Raw genomic sequence first — 20,039 nt, 5'->3', positions numbered from 1 at the left:
AAATCATAATACCAAACAATATAAATTAAAGTAGTCTCCATGGGCCAATCCCCGGCCCTTTTAATTCTATGTAATAAAATTTGTTTAGTTTAAAATAAGTTACGTTTTTAACCTGATTTTCCTATTAAATAAATTACTCCAAATACGTTAATAAATATTGATTAATTAAGGCAGAAAGAGAAATCACCATCCATTAAAAATTGATAAATAATGGAAAGGGAAGTCAACAACATATAATAAACTACAATTTTTTGTTGAAGGTAGCAAGAGAGATGTGAGATGGTGAAGATAAAAAAGAGTAACAAGAACTCGGGAGCTTCTACATACTTTAAATAGGCATTTTGGATTATTTTCTTTTTCTTAAAGCAAGTATTCAAACAATATATTACAGATAACGTTACCAAGTTGCGGCCATACTAGTAAAAATAGCACTTGTAATTTCAATCACACCACGCAATTATATATATATATATATAGACTACAGTCTTTCATCAACCGTAATTCTCTTCAATGGCTCGGTATGGTTACACTGGCAACTCATTTGGCTCTTGGCCGTGGCGAAGGCGAACTGCATTGTATAGCGATTCACACAATTTTGACAATTCCTCACGTAAAGTATATGTTACCCATATAAAGAACAACACCCATGCCGAAAGAAGAAACCACCAAATTTTTGGGACGCAGATTATGAGTAGTAGAGTAATGGCAAGCGCTCTGGCCAGGCGACCGGTGCCAGCAGCAATTGATTTGAAGTGGCCAGCTTCAAGTATATCTTCAAATGCACTGCATACAACATGGATGAGCACAGCAACAACACCCATGATTATGATAGCATCGTTTACAATAGATGGAGTGAGAGTTTCGGGTTTCAATTGGATAATGGTGGCCAGTACTCCAGTAGCAGGGAGAAACCAACCATGTCTTGCCATTCCCCTATCAATTAAAAACGAAAACTGCTTTAGACCACATAAACAAGTAATGCATGTACAAAGTTTAACTAAAAGAGTGATCAGGATGAAAATAAATGCTGCAACTACTTGCAGAGTTTGTTTTGAGGAGAAGGGAAGGGGGGAAGTGGGGAAGGGAGGGGTGGGACTGGAACCCTTCACCATGCATGCCACATGATTCGTGCCAAACAAAAGCCCATAAACCAGCTTACGTCGATTCAAAGAATGGAAGCCACTTGCTCTGATTTTATCCCATATGCCACTGCAACTTAATGCAGTTGCAGAGCATGCATGAAGCATCTACCGTGCCATAGTACTGCCAAACTCACATTCACATCTACCCAAATGTAGAATTTGGGCATTATTGTTTCAAGTAAAAGATCAAAATAATCTTACAAGAGATCTATGTAGCAGCAGCAAGGGTTGAAGAGAGGAGCTGTGGTTTGCCAAAACTCATTGATCATGACACAAGAAGCAGAAAAGAGATGGGTTTGTGAAAGCGCCTAAAGGCAATGGGTTGTTTAAGGGTAAAATTCTTACCGTTTGTAAGTCATTTAAGGAATTCTTGACCAAATTGCAACCTGTTTGGATGTTAGTGAATATTTCATCCTTGAACATAACTCTGCAGATATTATGAATTACGTTGCCAGACACATTGCAAACGTGCCTTATAATTCTAAGAGGACAGCAACCAGATATGCAGTGTTTTGTCACAAGAATTTCCAGCTCCAAGGAGGAGATGCTAAGATTCATATGACAGGTGCTGAGTCAGGAATGGAGGATAACACTGGACCAGAATCAATGACAAGGACAGGGTTGCAGGAGATGCTAAGATTCATATGACAGGTGCCGAGTCAGGAATGGAGGGTTACATCAATGACATTGGACAAGGATCAATAACAAAGATCAAAGGGGTAACATCATAGTCATACATGTCATAGCAGTTCTTATAAAGTGTTTGTTAAGAGGGTTAGTAGTTTGTTTGGGTGACAGTTATAATTAGGGGATAAACAGTTAGTTCAAGTGGGTGAACTTGTGCTTGTGTAAATAGGAAGCAAAGATAAAATTATATTCATTCTGGAGCATTGTGATTTCTTCCTGAATTCTTTGTAATTATTCTATTCCTTTAATAATGCTTCTTTTTTATATCTCATCTTTTCTTTTCTCAGTCTTTTCTTCAAACACTTCACCTACCTTACATATTCCATCGAATACTTGATTGTATTAATCCTTCTCTACTCTCCTATCTCTGGATAGTTCAACTACTGAACTTAACTCTAGATTCTTTTGAGCTCTAAACCACAAAACCCCCAATTTCTTAAACCATAGCTTCATTTATGGGACAGAGACTAAGATCTACCATTGTCACATGTGTCTATACAAGAAATCTCAACAACTCCTAACCAGAAAAAGACTACAGACATGAACCCATGAATAACAAACAAATTCACTTAGCGATTGAGCTTCATGACTCAAAATAGAAATTCAAAAACAAAAAACTTACTTGTAAGGTTCTTGAGATACAGCAATGAGGTCGTCTCTCAAGATCTCTTAGTAGCTGGAGTTCTGTGAGCAAGCTTTTTTATGTTTTTTTTTTCTTATTTTATAAATCAGAGATTGTTTAGGGTTTTAATCTGCTATGGTATTTCTCTAAATCGATTGTGTGCTTGACTTTGTAATGACTTGTATTGGGCTTCTGGGCACCAATCAATTAGCTATGCTAAAAGTTAATTACTTTTCATATAATAGTAGGTAATGAATAAAGAAATATGATTATCGAAATTTAAGAGTAGACAGTAAAAAAATTGACCAAAAAAATAAAGAAATTCAAGGTTAAGAGAGGTAGACCACACTCCTAATCCGGATTTCATAAGACACCTTAATTGGATTGCCATGCTATCATACAATTTCTGCCAAGGAATTATTGTTTAGTGGAAAGAAAGTGAGAAACAAAACACATAAAAGGAGTGTTTAATAAAGTTGAAATAATTTGGAAAAGGCTTACTGTAAAGAAGAACAATTATTGAAGATTTATTGAGGACTAAGAGTGAGAAAACTATCTACCAAGTCATTAGTAATCTCAGGATGAGTCAGATTAGCACAAAGGATATATTGGTTTAAGATCATTTTAACATGATAAAAGCACGTTCCTTTCAAACCACTTGAGCTTAAAAAAGCAAACCTTAACGTTTGAAAATTCTACTCCCTCTATGCCATTAACATTGGCCCTTTTGCAAAAAAAAAAAAAAAAAAAAAACAAGGTTTAAGGAAGCACCAACAGTCCATTAATTAGAGTTGGCTTTAGCATGCTATTCTTTTTTCAACCGTAAGGTGTCTTAACTACTATGCATTCTTGTATTAAAAATTTAAAAGGTGCTAAAGGATGCAATAGGAATTTTGATAGTTTTGTAAAATAAGACAACTAGCAATCGCAGAAGGGCCAATAGCAATAGGATGGAGTACATAATAAGGGAGGGGGAAAATCAGTAAAGTAAGGAAAATGACTCTAGTATGCTATTCTTTTTTAACCCTTAAGTTGTCTTAACTGCTATGCATTCTTGCATTGTATATTAAAATGTCCTCTAAAGGACGCAACAGGAATTTTGATAGCCATAAAACTTTGACTTTGAAATAAAATGGAACACCTACAAATTGCAAAAGGGCCAATAATAATAGGACGGATGGAGTACATAAAGAGGAAGGTGGAAAATCAGTAAACTAAGGAAAATATGTTTTTCTCTTTTTTTCAAATAAGGCCAAAAATTAGAGCACATAATGATAAATTTCATTTTCATTAAATTAGAACACAAATTTGATAAATCAATTTAAATAAAGTGAATTAGAGGACATAATGATTTATATCAAAGCACGCACACACAAAAAAAAAAGGTTTTACCTGATAAAGGAGAGATCATAATTTGTGATGAGAACCTCATTTTAACCTGCTACATTTTTTTTTTCAAATAAATTCTGCATAAAAGAACAAAAAAGAAATGAATAGAAAAGAATTTGAAAAGAATAATAAACAGATAAAGGATTTTAAGTTCGCAATTTTCTCCAGATAAATGAATTTGGAAAAACAAAATCCACCGATTACCTTGCATCTTTAGATCTGGCAATGGATAGGGAAAGGTGATTTCCTGGCACAAGGACACACTATAGCACACAGTTTCCACCCTCATAGTATCTTTAGCCATCATCAATTGTCTTCTCCAGCATCCCAATAAATTCAAGAGAACAAAGAGACTCCATTAGTCAAAACTTTTATCTTCGTCAAATTCATGAAATTTATGCATGTGCCAATTCAAAAGATGAAAGACATTAAGGAGATTGGAGATCACAATCCACATATATCTAACAACTTTTCTGAACAGACACCCAAAAGGGCTGTATTTTTTTAGGAGAAACGAGCCAAAGTTTAATTTCCAATACCTCTCTAGAACAAAAACAGAACTATTCAATGGCTGGTGTCAAAGAATGAAAACCACTTATTCTGGTTTTATCCCATATGCCACTGCAACTTAATGCAGTTGCAGAGCATGCATGAAGCATCTACCATGCCATAGTAATGCTAAACTCACATTCGCATCTACCCAAATGTAAAATTTGGGCGTTAAGGTTTTAATCTCCTCTTCCCGTAACTATTCTTTTTGGTAGCATTCTATCAGAAACAATTAGCTATATTAAAATTTAATAGTTATTGAACTTTAAGAATAGACAGTGAGAATCTTGCCCCAAAAAAATAAATAAATTCAAGGTTGAGAGAGAGGCAGACCAAAATCCTAAAAGGTGTCTGTTTAAAAAAGTTGAATAATTAGGCAAAGGCTTACTGGAAAGAAGAACAATTATATTGAAGATTTATTAAGGACTATGAGCGAGACAACTATCTACCAGGAGAGATCATGATTTGTGATGAGAATTTGAAAAGAACAACAAATAGATAAAGGATTAGAAGATTGCTACGTTTTCCAATAAAAAGATAAATGAATTTGAAAGGAAAAAAAAATCCACTGATTAACTTGCATCTTTTAGATCAGGCAATGGATAGGGAATGGTGATTGAAAGCATTTTGTCCAGTAACAAACCAAGCAAAAGCGCAGAGTTTCTGAACCACTGGTCCTAAAGAAAATTTATCTTCAAGAAGCTTCTTTGCAGTTTCATCAACATGAGGTTTCAGTATTATTCAGAAGTTCCTGGGACAAGGACATGCTATGTTACAGAGTTTCCACCCACCCGGTATCTTTAGCCATCATCAAATGTTTTATCCACCATCTGTATAAATTCAAGAGAACAAAAAAGAATCAATTAGTCAAAACTTCATCTGTCAAGTTCATGAATTTTATGCCTGTGCTGATTCAAAAGCTGAATATCAACAAAGAGATTGGAGATCACAATTCCAAAGATCTAACAACTTATCTGAATTGACATCCAGAAGGCTGTATTTTTATTTTTTTTTCATTCAGCACAAACAGAAGAACTCAAGAAAATCAACTAAAAAATCAAATCATTAAGAGGATAAACATAGCCATATGTATCTTGCCAATAACCCCCATGATAATTACAAATCTAGAACAAGTCCTCCTTTGGGGTGCGAGTCTGAGCAGTAAATGTGAAAGAAGAAAAAAGACGACCTGGAGTTCTGAGGCCATGATAATCGATAAAAAAAAAAATAACAAAGACCGTCAATAACCAAGCATGTGTGGCAGATCTGTTACAGATCCAAACAAACTCCCAAAAACAAATTAAAGCAATCAAAAGGATAACCACCCTTAAGTCCTCTTCTGTGTTGTGAGATGAGAGAGGCGACACCTAGAGTGCGTCCTCTTCGGCTGGGAGACCTGATACCCAATTCTTATAAGTATTGTTCTTAATTAGAAATTTAACCACCCTTAAGTCCTCTTCTGTGTTGTGAGATGAGAGAGACGACACCTAGAGTGCATCCTCTTCGGCTGGGAGACGGGGGGGTCTGAGGATCCTCCTCTTCGTCTGAGCAACATATTTGCTCAGACGGGGGGGTCTGAGGATCCTCCTCTTCGTCTGAGCACAATAGCTTGCGGAGACGAGGGGGTCTGAGGATCCTCCTCTTCGGCTGAGCATCATATTAGCTCAGACGGGGGGGTCTGAGGATCCTCCTCTTCGGCTGAGCAACATATTTGCTCAGACGGGGGGTCTGAGGATCCTCCTCTTCGTCTGGGAGACGGGGGGGTCTGAGGATCCTCCTCTTCGGCTGAGCAACATATTTGCTCAGACGGGGGGGTCTGAGGATCCTCCTCTTCGTCTGAGCACAATAGCTTGCGGAGACGGGGGGGTCTGAGGATCCTCCTCTTCGTCTGAGCAACATATTTGCTCAGACGGGGGGGTCTGAGGATCCTCCTCTTCGGCTGAGCAACATATTTGCTCAGACGGGGGGGTCTGAGGATCCTCCTCTTCGTCTGAGCACAATAGCTTGCGGAGACGAGGGGGTCTGAGGATCCTCCTCTTCGGCTGAGCATCATATTAGCTCAGACGGGGGGGTCTGAGGATCCTCCTCTTCGGCTGAGCAACATATTTGCTCAGACGGGGGGTCTGAGGATCCTCCTCTTCGTCTGGGAGACGGGGGGGTCTGAGGATCCTCCTCTTCGGCTGAGCAACATATTTGCTCAGACGGGGGGGTCTGAGGATCCTCCTCTTCGGCTGGGAGACGGGGGGGTCTGAGGATCCTCCTCTTCGTCTGAGCAACATATTTGCTCAGACGGGGGGGGTCTGAGGATCCTCCTCTTCGGCTGAGCAACATATTTGCTCAGACGAGGGGGTCTGAGGATCCTCCTCTTCGGCTGAGCAAGGGTCTGAGGATCCTCCTCTTCGTCTGAGCACAATAGCTTGCGGAGACGAGGGGGTCTGAGGATCCTCCTCTTCGGCTGAGCAACATATTAGCTCAGAAGGGGGGGTCTGAGGATCCTCCTCTTCGGCTGGGAGACGGGGGGGTCTGAGGATCCTCCTCTTCGGCTGAGCAACATATTTGCTCAGACGGGGGGGTCTGAGGATCCTCCTCTTCGTCTGGGAGACGGGGGGGTCTGAGGATCCTCCTCTTCGGCTGAGCAACATATTTGCTCAGACGGGGGGGTCTGAGGATCCTCCTCTTCGTCTGAGCAAGGGTCTGAGGATCCTCCTCTTCGGCTGAGCAACATATTAGCTCAGACGGGGGGGTCTGAGGATCCTCCTCTTCGTCGACGGGGGAGGTCTGAGGATCCTCCTCTTCGGCTGGGAGACGGGGGGGTCTGAGGATCCTCCTCTTCGTCGACGGGGGGGGTCTGAAGCAAAATAGTTGGGGGGGGGTAGTTATATATCTGAGCTAAATATGACGGAAAAAGACGAAAAGGGGGGTGGGGCGAAAATATTACGTGAGCGTTTGGTGATGTCGCTACGATTGCACTACCGTTTGGTTAAGAAAAAAAAAGTGTTTTATGCTTGTAGGATCCTCTAATTTTGCTGCTTCCCTCGTGAGAAGAATCACATGATCCGATCATGTGAACAGTAAAGATATTTTTTTACTGTTCAGACCGAATTAGATCAAGTTTAAAGTTAAAAATGCATTGAATCAGATCCGACCTGATAAAATAAAAATAAAAATAATTATTTTTTATTTTTAATTGTGTTTTATTTAAAAAAACTAATATTAAATATTATTTAATAATACTATATAAATTAGACGGAGATTGCTTGATGATATAGAATTTAATTGCAATCCCAATTTTATTTCTTATTATATTTTACTTGATATTGTTGTGCTCTTAAAAAATTTATAAAAATTGTAGTTTTTTTCGAATGTATTTCATACGTAATGAAATTGTAAATAATTTAATGAATAATATAAAATATTTTATATAAAGTATTATTTATTTCATGATGTAATAGCAATAGTTAAATCTGTAATATTTAAATTAAAAATTATTAATATTAATATTTTTTTTATTGATGATATATTTTTTATTTTTAAAAAATTATTTTTTAAATTAATATATTAAAACGATTTAAAATTATATATAAAAAAATAAAAATAAAAAAATCAACGCGCTCAATTACCTGTTCTGTGTTGCGCGTTCATGTCCTGTTCTGTGTTGTGAGATGAGAGAGACGAAAATATTACATTATACCCTCTGAGAAAACTAATCTAGTTTAATTACTGGCATACCCCTCTATCTCTATCATTTAATCTTGAAAAATAATTCGCTACCTTCAACTGAAGGACAATTTTGTATTCTCGCTATTGAGTGGTCACGAGACATTTTCATTGTTGACTGAAAAAAGAATACCCTACCATGTTTCGCCTCAAAAGCATTCACAATGCAAAACTTTAACTTTTTTATTTTATTTTATTGATTAGTTCATGTTGTCATATTACAGTTGCGCTATTGTATATGTCATAATTTATTTATATTAAATTTTAAAAATATATTTTAAAGGTTTTTACAGTTTTTTAAAATTCAATTTTTTAAAAGATATATAAAAATAGCATTTTTAGAAGAAAAAAAGCATGCTAGAACATTAAAAGTGTGTTTGGTATTGCGGTAGCTATTGTGGTTGTGGTTAAAAAAAAGTTGTTTTATAAAAAGTATTTTTAGTCGAGGTTGGTTTGAAAAAATAGGTGTTTGGTTAAAATTGTGGTTGAAATTGAGGTTGAAGAAAAAGTAGTTTAATGTGTTTGGTTAAGAATTCTTTTAAAATTGAGGTTATAAAATATTTTTAAAAAATATATATTAATATTGATGATTTTTAATTTAAATATTATGGATTTAACTATTGCTATTATATCATGAAATAAATCATACTTTATATAAAATATTTTTTATTATTCCATGAACCATCTATAATTCCATTACGTACGAAATACATCCGACAAGAACTACAGTTTTCATAATTTTTTAGCGTGTAATAAAATTAGATAAAATATTATCATGTATAAAATTCACTCTAAACTAGTTTTTAAAAAAAAAATGTTAAAAAAATTAACACACTAAAAAAAAATTAACATACTAAAAAAAAAAAGTGTCCACGCAGTGCAAGTGAACAGTGCAAGAGAATTGCACTGTTCACTATTTTTTAAGTGAACAGTGCAATTCTCTTATCACTATGCACTACTCATGTTAATTGCACTGTTTATTGAACAATGCAATTAACGTGAACAGTGCAAAAAAAACAAGGAATTCTTGCATTTCAAATACTGCGTTTCCAACGTAGAAAAGAGGTGGGATCCAGTAAATAGTATGCCTCCTTTTTCTTTAATCAAACGGCTGCGACTGCGTTTTAAATAAAACGCAGCTGTAGAGCCAAACGGGCTCTAAGTAATACTCTAAAATACATGGGAAAGTAATGTAACTTTCTTCATGTTTTTTTTGTTTTTTTTGTTTTTTTATTTTTCCCCATATTTTTTTTCAATTTTCCCCATATTTTTTTCATTTTACATGTTTTTTTTCTTTTTTTTTTCCAAGATTGTCTTCTTCTTTTTTATATATTTTTTTTGTGTTTTTTTCAAAATTATCGTTGTTAATTTTTTTTAATATTGAATTAGTTAAGAATTTAGTTTTATAGTTTTTTCTTTAAAACATTATGAATTGCTACAATGTTTCCCTACGTGATTTTTTTTTTGTTTATGATTTTTTTTTCTTTTTTTCTCCAAAAAGATCTTTGTCGATTTTATTTTTTTTCATATTAAGCTAGTTGAGAATTTTGCTTTGTAGTTTTTATCTTTAAAACACTGTAAATTACTACAATATTTCCTCACATGGTTTTTGTTTTGCTACAGTGTTTCTCCACATGTTTTTTTCAAATTATATTTGTCGAATTTTTTTTTAATATTGAGCTGGTTGAGAATTTAACTTTAACTTTCCCCGTATGTTGTTTTTTGCTTTTTTTTCCAAAATTTTCTTCTCTTCTTTTCATTTTTTTTCATTTTTTGTGGTTTTTTTTAGAATTGTTTTTGTCAATTTTATTTTTTTAATATTGAACTTGTTAAGAATTTAGCTTTGTAATTTTTTTCTTTAAAACACTGTAGATTGCTATAGTGTTTCCATACATGGTTTTTTTTATGATTTTTTATATTTTTTTTAGAATTGTCTTTATCGATTTTAAATTTTTATATTGAGTTGGTTGAGAATTTAGCTTCGTAGTTTTTTTCTTAAAACACTGTGGATTAGTACAGTGTTTCCCCACATGATTTTTTTTGTTATGATTTTTTTCAAAATTATCTTTATCGATTTTATTATTTTTAATATTGAACTGGTTGAGAATTACAACTGTAGATTTCCTCACGAAATACTATAGATTGCTACAGTGTTTTCCTGCATGATTTTTTTCTTTTTGTTTTTTTTGTATGATTTTTTCCAAAATTATCTTTGTCGATTTTAGTTTTTTAATATTAAGTTGGTTGAAAATTTAACTTTATAGTTTTTTTCCTTTAAAATATTGTGGATTGCAACAATTTTTCTTCATATAATTTTTTTATGATTTTTTTTAACAAACCTATAAAAATGTATAAATTTGCCACAAGCCCATAGCATCGCACGAGAATAGCATCTATGCCTCGTTTGTTTGCTGAAAAGTAGTTTTCTTTTGGAAAGTAAATTTTTTTCCGATGTTTGGTAGTGTAATGGAAAATAAGTTAGAAAATATTTTTCAGTGTTTGGTTATGTCATGGAAAATGAGCTGGAAAATAACTTATTATTGTTTTATTTTTTTCAAGTTTATTAAAATAATGAGGAACAAATCTTACAAATTAAAAAGTTGAATGAGAATAAAATTGAAAAAATATAATTTCATAAATTATCTCAAATAAAATAAATATATAATCAAAATAATAGATATCAAATCTAAAAAATAAAAAATTGAAAGATGAAGAAATTAAAATAATAATAATAAACATTTCATAAATTATTTCAAATAAAATAAGTAACAATAAAAAAAATGAGGACCAAAAATTTGATAGATAAAAAAATTTTAATTAAAAAATATAAGGTAAAAGCAAATAACAATTATGAAAACGAGGAACAAAGTTAATATAAGAATTAAATTTCAAGGGATAAAATTGAAAAACAAATATTCAAAACAAAATATACATAGCAATCAAAAGTTTGAGGACCAAATTTAATATAATCAGCAAATAATATGATATTTTTAAATTTTTCACAATTTTCATAAAAGTGTTTTCCGCCTAAAATAGAAGGAAAACATTTTCCTGGAAACCAAGTCAAATTTTTCTTTAACTGTAAAGTATTTTTTGTTATTAAAAAAATATTTTTTTGTTAATCAACTTTTTTAATAATAAATAAATACAAAAAAATTTAAAAAATAATTTTTTAAAAATTACATTTCAAAAAACATACACAACCTTAGTGTATAACGAGAAGAGGGGGCACTTTACATCCAGGTGGGCCACTTCCCATTTAGCACCCTTTTACTTATATGACTCCGATTTATAGGACCCCTTTTCTCGAGATTGTGTGCGTCTTCCAGGAGTTCTACTGTATTTTTATTTTTATCTTTATTTTTTTATTTTAAATTATTTAGATATGTTAATATATAAAAAATAAATAAAAAAAACAAGTTGTGTGTATCTCGAAGGGCCGAGGTGGGGTGGGGTGGGGTGAGCCCGTCTTTGTTGGGGTTAGGCATCTTTGCTTGTTTTTTATTGTTATAGTTGTTCAATTGTAATTGTATTTTTATTTTTTTATTTTTTTTTATTTTTAAATTATTTTGATGTGTTGGTATAAAAAAATTAAAATAAAAAATATTATTTTGTTACACTTAAAAAAACATTTTAAAAAATATTTTCTACCATAATTTTAAATAGATAATTATTCCATTATATTGTGAATAATATAATAATATACCATAACATGATAAATAAATAAATAATATATATTTGCATACAGTTGTATTGTAATAAATACTTTGTCTATTAAAACATGTTTTTCTATTGTTGTCTGTGTCATTACACATATCATATCTATAATGTGCATAACTTTTTTTTGTTTTTTTTTTGTTGTCTGTGTCATTACACATGTCACATTTATAATGTTTCTATTGGCTTTGGGACAGCCATGCTGGCGCATCCCATGACGAAATTGAGGTCCAAGATTCGGCTCCAGATTCGCAAGAAGCTTCTCCTCGCGCAAAAAATTAAGCTTCGGGACTCGCCTCCTTCAAAGCACTTAAGCGAGTCTCCTTCTCATCTGGCCCGTGTCACTGTTGTTTATTTTATCGCTGTTATAAACTACTCATTTGCTTGCAGTTCTTAATTGATTCAACTTTTGTTCCATAGAAACACTACCCACCCTTTTCAAAACATGCTCCAAATCTTCATGCGAACTAAACTGTTCCATCTCACTCGCACTGTCTTGGATTTCTATCCCACGAACGCAATTTATTTTAATTAGCAGCCACCAACCCTCTGCTCTTACTTTTGTTAATTTTACTTGCTGTTCTGGCAATCAAGGACTTAATACTGAACCTCTTTGTTTAAATTGATTTACATCCTTTCATCTTCACATTGATATATATAGCTGCCTTTCCAAACAACTTCTTCTGTCAATACCTTTGCTACTCTAACTCCTCTTTAATTTCATTGTTGTATTCCTGCAGTCTCACTAGCTTGCTTTCCAGCATCTCCTGCATTCAAGACATCCATTCACACGTATTTATTTCTTTTGCATAGGCTTGCTATAAACCATGCACACTTGCTATGCTCCCGTTTCTGTTTCCACTTGCCAAGCTAGCTGCTGCTTTTTACTTGCTACATAACTTCCAAACAACTCATGGAAACGACATTAATCATGCAGACAGCCTTTCTCGATTCTTCAATTCCGAGTTTGCTCGCTTTAGACAGCAATGATGATTTAACTACAATCTCTTAACACCCTTTTACTTGCACGTTGCATCCATTCTTTGCAATTTAGCTCAGTCTTAACCAGGTTACATCAACAGATAAAAAAACTGCCTGGGGCGAAGCGCGGGCGCCGCATCTAGTTTATTCCTGTATAAAAAAGCTAGATCCCTTCTCCTATCTAAATAATTATTATATATATACTTGTGTCATTGAGAGACATAAACCCTGAAGCTAGTGTGCGTAGTTAGATTTCAGATTTGAGTCTAGTGTTTCCATTTTCCCTATCGACCTCCCTGCTCTGAACGATTCTGTCTCCGACTGCGAGGCCTTTTTTGCGAGAGAACTGTAACCAATCACCTGTGATGACAGGTTTCTTGTAAGGACCATGAATCCGAACAGACAGCTTAAGGTTCCATGCAATACCAGAATTCTCAGATTTACCCATGAAATTTTCCATCAATATTTATACTATTATTTAATCAACAATAAATTTTTTGGTATGTTGGTAATAAAATTTGGGCTCACAAACAAAAATGCTTCTTAATTAAAACCTTATCGGTAATTTTTGATTTGTCAATAATAAAATTACCAGTGGATTTATTGACAGAAAAAACACACCAAATTTTTTTTACTTGCTTTATTCTGTTGGTATTTTCCTCAAGAAGTTTGCAATATAACCAACAAAAATAATATATGCAATTCCATCAATGATTAGTCAGTTGTTTAATAGTATTTGCAATAATTCTTTTTCAACTTTCTAGAATATACTAACGAATTTAATTTGTCGGTAATATTGTCAGTAATTATTTAAAAATATTTTTATTAAAATATATTTAACAAAACTAGAAAAATAGTAATACTCAATAATAATAATACTAAAAAATAAACAATAACAACAAATAGATAACTCAACGAAAAAATATTTTCACCTAACCTGGAAAACTTATTCCAAAACCCATAATCTAGCAACAAATAAATTAATTTATTTGAAATTAAAAAATAAAATCAAACAAAATTGATCTCATATGAAAAACAAATCCTACAATAACATTCATACAATTATTAATAATAAAATTTAAAAATAAAATAAAAAATATAATGCAAAAAAAAGAGAGAAGAAAATTTTTTTTTACCTTAATTTAATTGTGAGTAAAGTTGAGAAGAGAAAAGAAAAAATAAATCCAAAAAGTATATTAATAAAAAAAATTGAGAAGAGAAAAGAAGAAGAGATGAGAAGACATACCTGCACATGAAGGATAAAAAAAGAGAAGAGAACGAGTTGAGGAGAGAAGAGAAAGAAAGGAAGGGATGTTAGTGTTTTTTTAGAAGAAGAAGAAAAATAGGCGTGTCTCTTATGAAGTGAGAGATTCTGGACTTTTTATTTGGGTATTTTACCGACAGTTTTACCAATGAATAATTAAATATTACTATTTTTAACAATCTTGTTAGTGATTCTGTCGATATTATTTAATTTAAATTTTTAATTTAATCGAAAATTTTTAAAACTCTCAAATATCACTGACAACTTTTTAATTCATTAGTGATTTCATCGATATTATTTAATTTAAAATTTTAATTTAATAAAAAGTTTTAAGAAACTCTTCAAATATCACTGATGACTTTTCAATTTGACGAGGATTCCGTCTGTAATATTTTAAAATTTCAATTAAATAATTTTTTTTTAGAAACCCCTCAAATATCACCGATGACTTTTCAATCCATCGATAATTCCGTCTGTAATATTTAATTTAAATTTTTAATTTAATAAATTTTTTTAGAAACCCCTTAAATATCATTGAAGACTTTTCTATCAGTTGGTGATTCCGTTCGTAATATTTAAAAGAAGTAATTAATAATGCAATTGAGAAGTGAACAGTTTCAGTGTTTTCTGAAAAGTACTATATAATTAATCAATTAGTAATTCCCATATAATTGTCAATATGAATAAAATTGTAGGGTATGCTAGACGGCATCTGATGTCTGCGGAAATTAATAGTTTGTTTATGATGAGCTCGACCATTGGAATAGTATTAGCGAAAATGGGCAGGGAAGCTCTGATCACAATATATAAGCAAGCTCAAAGTTTGTGCAATACTACGTACTAACTAGAACCTATATGAGCTCGAGCTCTTAATCACTTTCTTATGATCCCTTAAACATATTTATAGAGTAATGTCTTCATTAAAATAAATAATGGGAACTTGCAAAGTGATGTTAGCGAGGTAATATTGCAACGTAATGTAACAACCTCATTGGTTCCAAAACATTTTCTTCATCAATGTCGTGCAAGAGCCTCATTTGAGCCCTTGTTCCACATATAATAATGTTACACATAAAAAAAATAAAAAAATAATAATGTTGCTGACAGTGCTAGATTAAATGATTAAGATTTTTATTTTCTTTAATTTGACTTGGAAAAATATCAATAATGAATTATATTTTAGTTCTGATAAGTAAATGCATAGTCACCAAAATTGGTCAGTTGGTTTATAAAATTAATTAATTTTTTATTTATTAATATAGGTGTCCGGATTAGCTTGCATGCATCTCGATTAATTCTATAAATTTTAAAATTAACGATCATGTAAGCCCTAATAACTCTAAGGTAGGGAAGGAAATATTGAATTAATTATAAAATATTGATGAGAGTGAGTGATATTTTTAGTTCAAACACTAATGAGGGATATATTCAGATAATATTTTAAAACAGTCGAACACCTCCGTTGCTTGAGCCCTTCGTTTTATTCCGAAATACCGCTAGCTGTCGACACGATACGGGCAAGGGTATGGAATCTGAGTCTGACACCTCTTGAAGATTTCGAACACTGGTTTGCTAGTTCTGTCATGCGAGGCAAAACGAAGAATTGAAAGACAAAGAAGAAGATAAACAAAGTGTTGGGCTATTGGACCTTCCAAAAGGCTAAAATATAGTTTTGGGCATCCAATTTCATTATTAGCTTAATATTTTTAGTCATGCTTATATAGCTAAACAATTCTTTTGGGCCTGTTACTTTTTTTTTTTTTTTTTTAATGAATGCAGAATTTTATTAAAATTAAGGGAAAGAAAAGTAGATACAGAAGCCCAGTCGTGTATAATGGCAATTAGATTAAACATATAGGGATGCCTAATATTTAAATTTAATCCCAGTCGTGTAATGAGATACTTGAATCCTCCAATGCAGGGCTGGCTAAAGTATATAAATTATAGATTGATCTTTCTTAATGAAACCAGGTTTTATCCGGTGTGGGTTGCTATAAATTACAAGGGTTTCCTTGAGCAATATTTTTTGTACTTACTCAGCGTCTGCTAGCATTATGGAATCAAATGAAGTGGAACATCAAGCAATACTTAAAGCTTCTGAGGGTCCATGTTCGAGGCTTTGTCACATGATAATGTCGAGCAATACTCTATTCATGATTCCTTGTTTAGCAAGGTTAAATGTCAGCCATATGATTTGCCTCTCTTAAAACATGACAATAAGATATAGAACCCAACTGAGCAGAGTAACGAGAAGAAATTAGAATGAAGAGATCATGAATTAATCTCCCCATGATCTAACAGGTTGTTTGTTCATCCAGTCTTAATAATAAGTTTCTAGAGGGGGAGTTTGCTTGCTTATAAAAGCCTGATCATATCTTTTCCAGCCCAGTGTGAAACATGAAATTAAGTACATATATATAGCATAATAAATTATTATTTTTTTGTGAAGAAAAAAGGGCTTGAGTTTCATAATATTTCCATTATACCTATCATTAAAATTGTTTTGATTGGTTCACATGATAAAAAAAAAAAAAAACATTACTAATAAAGTAGATTTTCTTATTGATCAGGTGCAAAATAGGAATGCCTACTTTTTGAGAAAAAGAAAAAAGACATGCACATTCATCAAAATTGATCAGGTACAAAACAGGAATGCCTCCTCAAAATTGTTTTGAATTCAATTGATTTGAAGCTATGTTAATGGGATGACGATTTTACAGATTCATTGGTGTGTGTATATATATATATATCCAGCGTCACTCACTCAGCTAGGATGCATTGTGTTTTTATCCTATTTTATCAGCTTAGATTTCATGGCAGCACATGCTCTCAGCTTACCTTTCAGGATTTTTAACAACAACGTGATGGGGAGGTGATATCTGCACTGCTCTAACATTATAACCACACTCCCACTAACTATTTTTCCTCCTAAACTGATAACTATACTCGCATGGAATTCTCCTCTCAGCCAACCCGTCTTTCTCTTCTCTCGTAAATCCCACTCCACTGTTACCCAACCTAGGAAAATCACTTAACCAATCACCATCTCACCACTCACCTCATCATAATCCAATTGCTTGCTGAGTTTAGGTGTTGAAAATGCATTGATGGGCATATTTAGGTTCTTCAAATTACCATTCGTTAATAGTCAATTTGCAAGCCAATGTGTGCCAATGATAACTAAGAATGCAACATTGATATCTCAAGCTTCATGCACAAACTTATCCTTGTAGTTTCAATGAAGATGTGCTAAAACAAAATAATAATAAAATTATCGGCTACAATATGTCATAACCTTTTTTTTTTAATTTCCAAAACAATAAATAAAAAAGAAAGAATGAATGAAAATCCAAAAAAAAAAAAATAAAAAAAAATAAATGAATGAAAATTAATCTGAAAATTGAGTCAAGACCACACAAATTGAAGGTTTGGGAACTAATAAAGAGGAAATTATAGATTTGGAAGTAAATTTGGATGAAAATTGGAAGAATTAATAAGTTTGGAGACTTAATTAAACTTTGATTTAATTTAATTAATGAAATTAGGGATGTAATTGAAGAAATATCAAAGATCGGGGTGGATTAAAATTGCAAGAAATTAACGTCCAAGGACCGAATGGAATATGTGGTGATACTATAGGGGGGTTAATTGATTTTTCTAGGGATAATTTTGAAAGAATGAAACGTTGAGGAGTCAATTAGGGACTGGGTTAATGAAATTAAAAACCAAGGACTATTTTATAAATGGCGCTGAAATCTAGGGGTCCAATTGCAGTGGTCCGGGGGTGAAAGTTTTTTAATAAGGTTCCAATTGCTAAATGTCATAAATTCAGGGAGGGGAATGAATATGCCCCTCTCAGTCGAAGAAACGACGTCGTTCCAAGGAGGACTGTTCATCCTCTTCCTCCTTGGAGCAGAGGATCCACCTGCAAAGAAAAAAGAAGAACGAAATGATGAAGGCCTCGGTTGGACCCATCAACACAGCCAATCTATTCCATTTTGTTCCAGTCTTTCTTCGCCGCCACAATGATCCATCAACGTTAAGGAAACCATCACCATCAGTCCGCAGGACTGTTGGTGTCCTAATCCCACCAAAACACGAACACCTTCAAGTCATGTGTATCCACATCTTGGGAGAGATGAGACAGACCCGCCGAGCATAACCAGGGTCTATCCCTATATAAAGCCAGCGAAGAAACAGAGAAGGGGGACGGAGAGACAGAACCCAGAGCAAGACAGAGGAGAGGGACTGTAGAATTCCCTTCAAAACTCCAGGAACAATCATCAGGGGATCACCTCTAAACCTAAATAACGCAAACCACACCACCCTTCCCTCACGTTTTATTGTCATCTGAGTTGTCCCCTAAACAATAGGTCACTGTAACCAACCAAACACAAAAACAAAAAGACCAAGAACAAAGACAGAGAGAGAGCCAGAGAAGGAAATAAAACAAAAAAAGAAACACAGAGAACAGAGCCAAAGATAAGAACAACCAAAGAGAAAAACAAACGTAAAGAGGAACAGAGAGAGAGCACCGTGCAGCCAACGCACCATCGTCTTCGGCTTCGTCTCCAGCAAACCAGGTAAGTCCTTTGCTTTCCCCGCTTTTGAATTTGTCTAGTCATTTTCCCATAATTATACACTCATAACCAAAACATTTTTTGCTTGCAGGGAATATGAAAGCGGATCATCGATAAACTTACAAATTCATTACATTGAGAATAATTAACCTAACTTTAATAACATTATAACTGCAATGGATGAGAAAGAATGATGAATACATTAAAGAGTTTACAAAGCTGATAGAACAATCTGTTGGGAAAACTAGGGACAACTAACCGGATCAATTCAGCGGAATACAATTCACAATTCACAAGTCCCAATCCTTTTTCCCTCTTTGTGCAGTAGAAACAGAATCAAACAATGAATAAATATAATGCAACAATCACACAAATCAACACCAAGGTTTTTACGTGGAAAACCCGATGCAGGAAAAACCACGGGACCGGAGTCCACCTAAAAACTTCCACTATCACAAATAATGGGTTCACAATAGTTCTTCCTCAGATTCAACTAAGGGCTACAACATATATATCATCAAGAACAACTTATTCTCGGATTACAACAAGATTAAAGAGAGTAATGTTAGAGAAAAGCTCACAACACTGACAGCCCCGTTTTCTGTCAAAACGACCAGCTTCCACACCACCAATATTCAATCCAACCGTTCAGAATGAAGAGTAACGTGTCTAGAAGCTGCAGTCCAAATCTCAGCCCGATCCAACGGTGAACGAAATGGAAATCGAAGAAAGAAGACAGACTGCTCTGCTGCCTCCTCTTCTTTCTTTCTCACGTTTTTCTCTGCTCTCTTTTGTTCTTCACTCTCTCTCTCTCGTCTGCCTTCTACAGTGGCAGACACATTTAAATTAAAGAGGCAGCCAGCTGCCTCTCTTCTTGATTAATGTGGTGGTCCCCCCATCACATGGTGTGGGACCACACAACAAATCTCCCCCTCACGCACCATGGGAGGAATTCGCCATACTGGCGATCAACATGTAAGCTTCAATTTAGGAGGCTCTGACAAGCCTGCCTTCCTTCTGCAAAACTCAAACTTCTCTCTCGGTAGAGGTTTGGTCATCATGTCTAACACGTTGTTATCGGTATGGATCTTCTCAACAACAAATGACTTCATCTCCATAGCATCTCGAATCCATTGATATCTAACCTCAATGTGCTTTGATCGAGAGTGAAAAGTAGGATGCTTACTGAGATGGATTGCACTTTGACTATCACAGTGCAACACAAAGTTCTCTTGAACTAGGCCAAGTTCATGTAAGAACTTCTTCATCCATAACAACTCTTTGCCCCCTTCAGTAAGAGCAATATATTCAGCCTCTGTAGTGGATAATGCCACACATTTTTACAACCTTGATTGCCATGAGACAGCTCCCCCTGCAAACTTCATCAAGTA

The 20,039-nt window shown here is 33.9% G+C and overlaps 1 long non-coding RNA gene across 3 annotated transcripts; it reads right to left on the bottom strand.

The window, feature by feature from the left end:
- Nucleotides 1–324: 324 nt before the first annotated feature.
- LOC18109563 (uncharacterized) lies at nt 325–7,245 on the bottom strand. Of its 3 annotated transcripts, none has more exons than XR_002981548.2 (4): nt 4,380–7,245; nt 4,045–4,154; nt 3,844–3,917; nt 325–933 (listed from the first exon to the last, which is right to left on the bottom strand). It is a non-coding gene; the product is annotated as an uncharacterized LOC18109563 (long non-coding RNA). The 3 variants fall into 3 exon arrangements; XR_002981546.2 differs by having other exon boundaries at nt 5,033–7,243; XR_002981545.2 differs by having other exon boundaries at nt 4,045–7,243.
- Nucleotides 7,246–20,039: the final 12,794 nt, after the last annotated feature.

Source organism: Populus trichocarpa, chromosome 4 (genome assembly GCF_000002775.5).
Source record: "Populus trichocarpa isolate Nisqually-1 chromosome 4, P.trichocarpa_v4.1, whole genome shotgun sequence".
NCBI lineage: Eukaryota > Viridiplantae > Streptophyta > Magnoliopsida > Malpighiales > Salicaceae > Populus > Populus trichocarpa.
The sequence above is the reverse complement of the archived record's forward strand: the minus strand, read 5'-3'. Positions and strand labels throughout refer to the sequence as shown.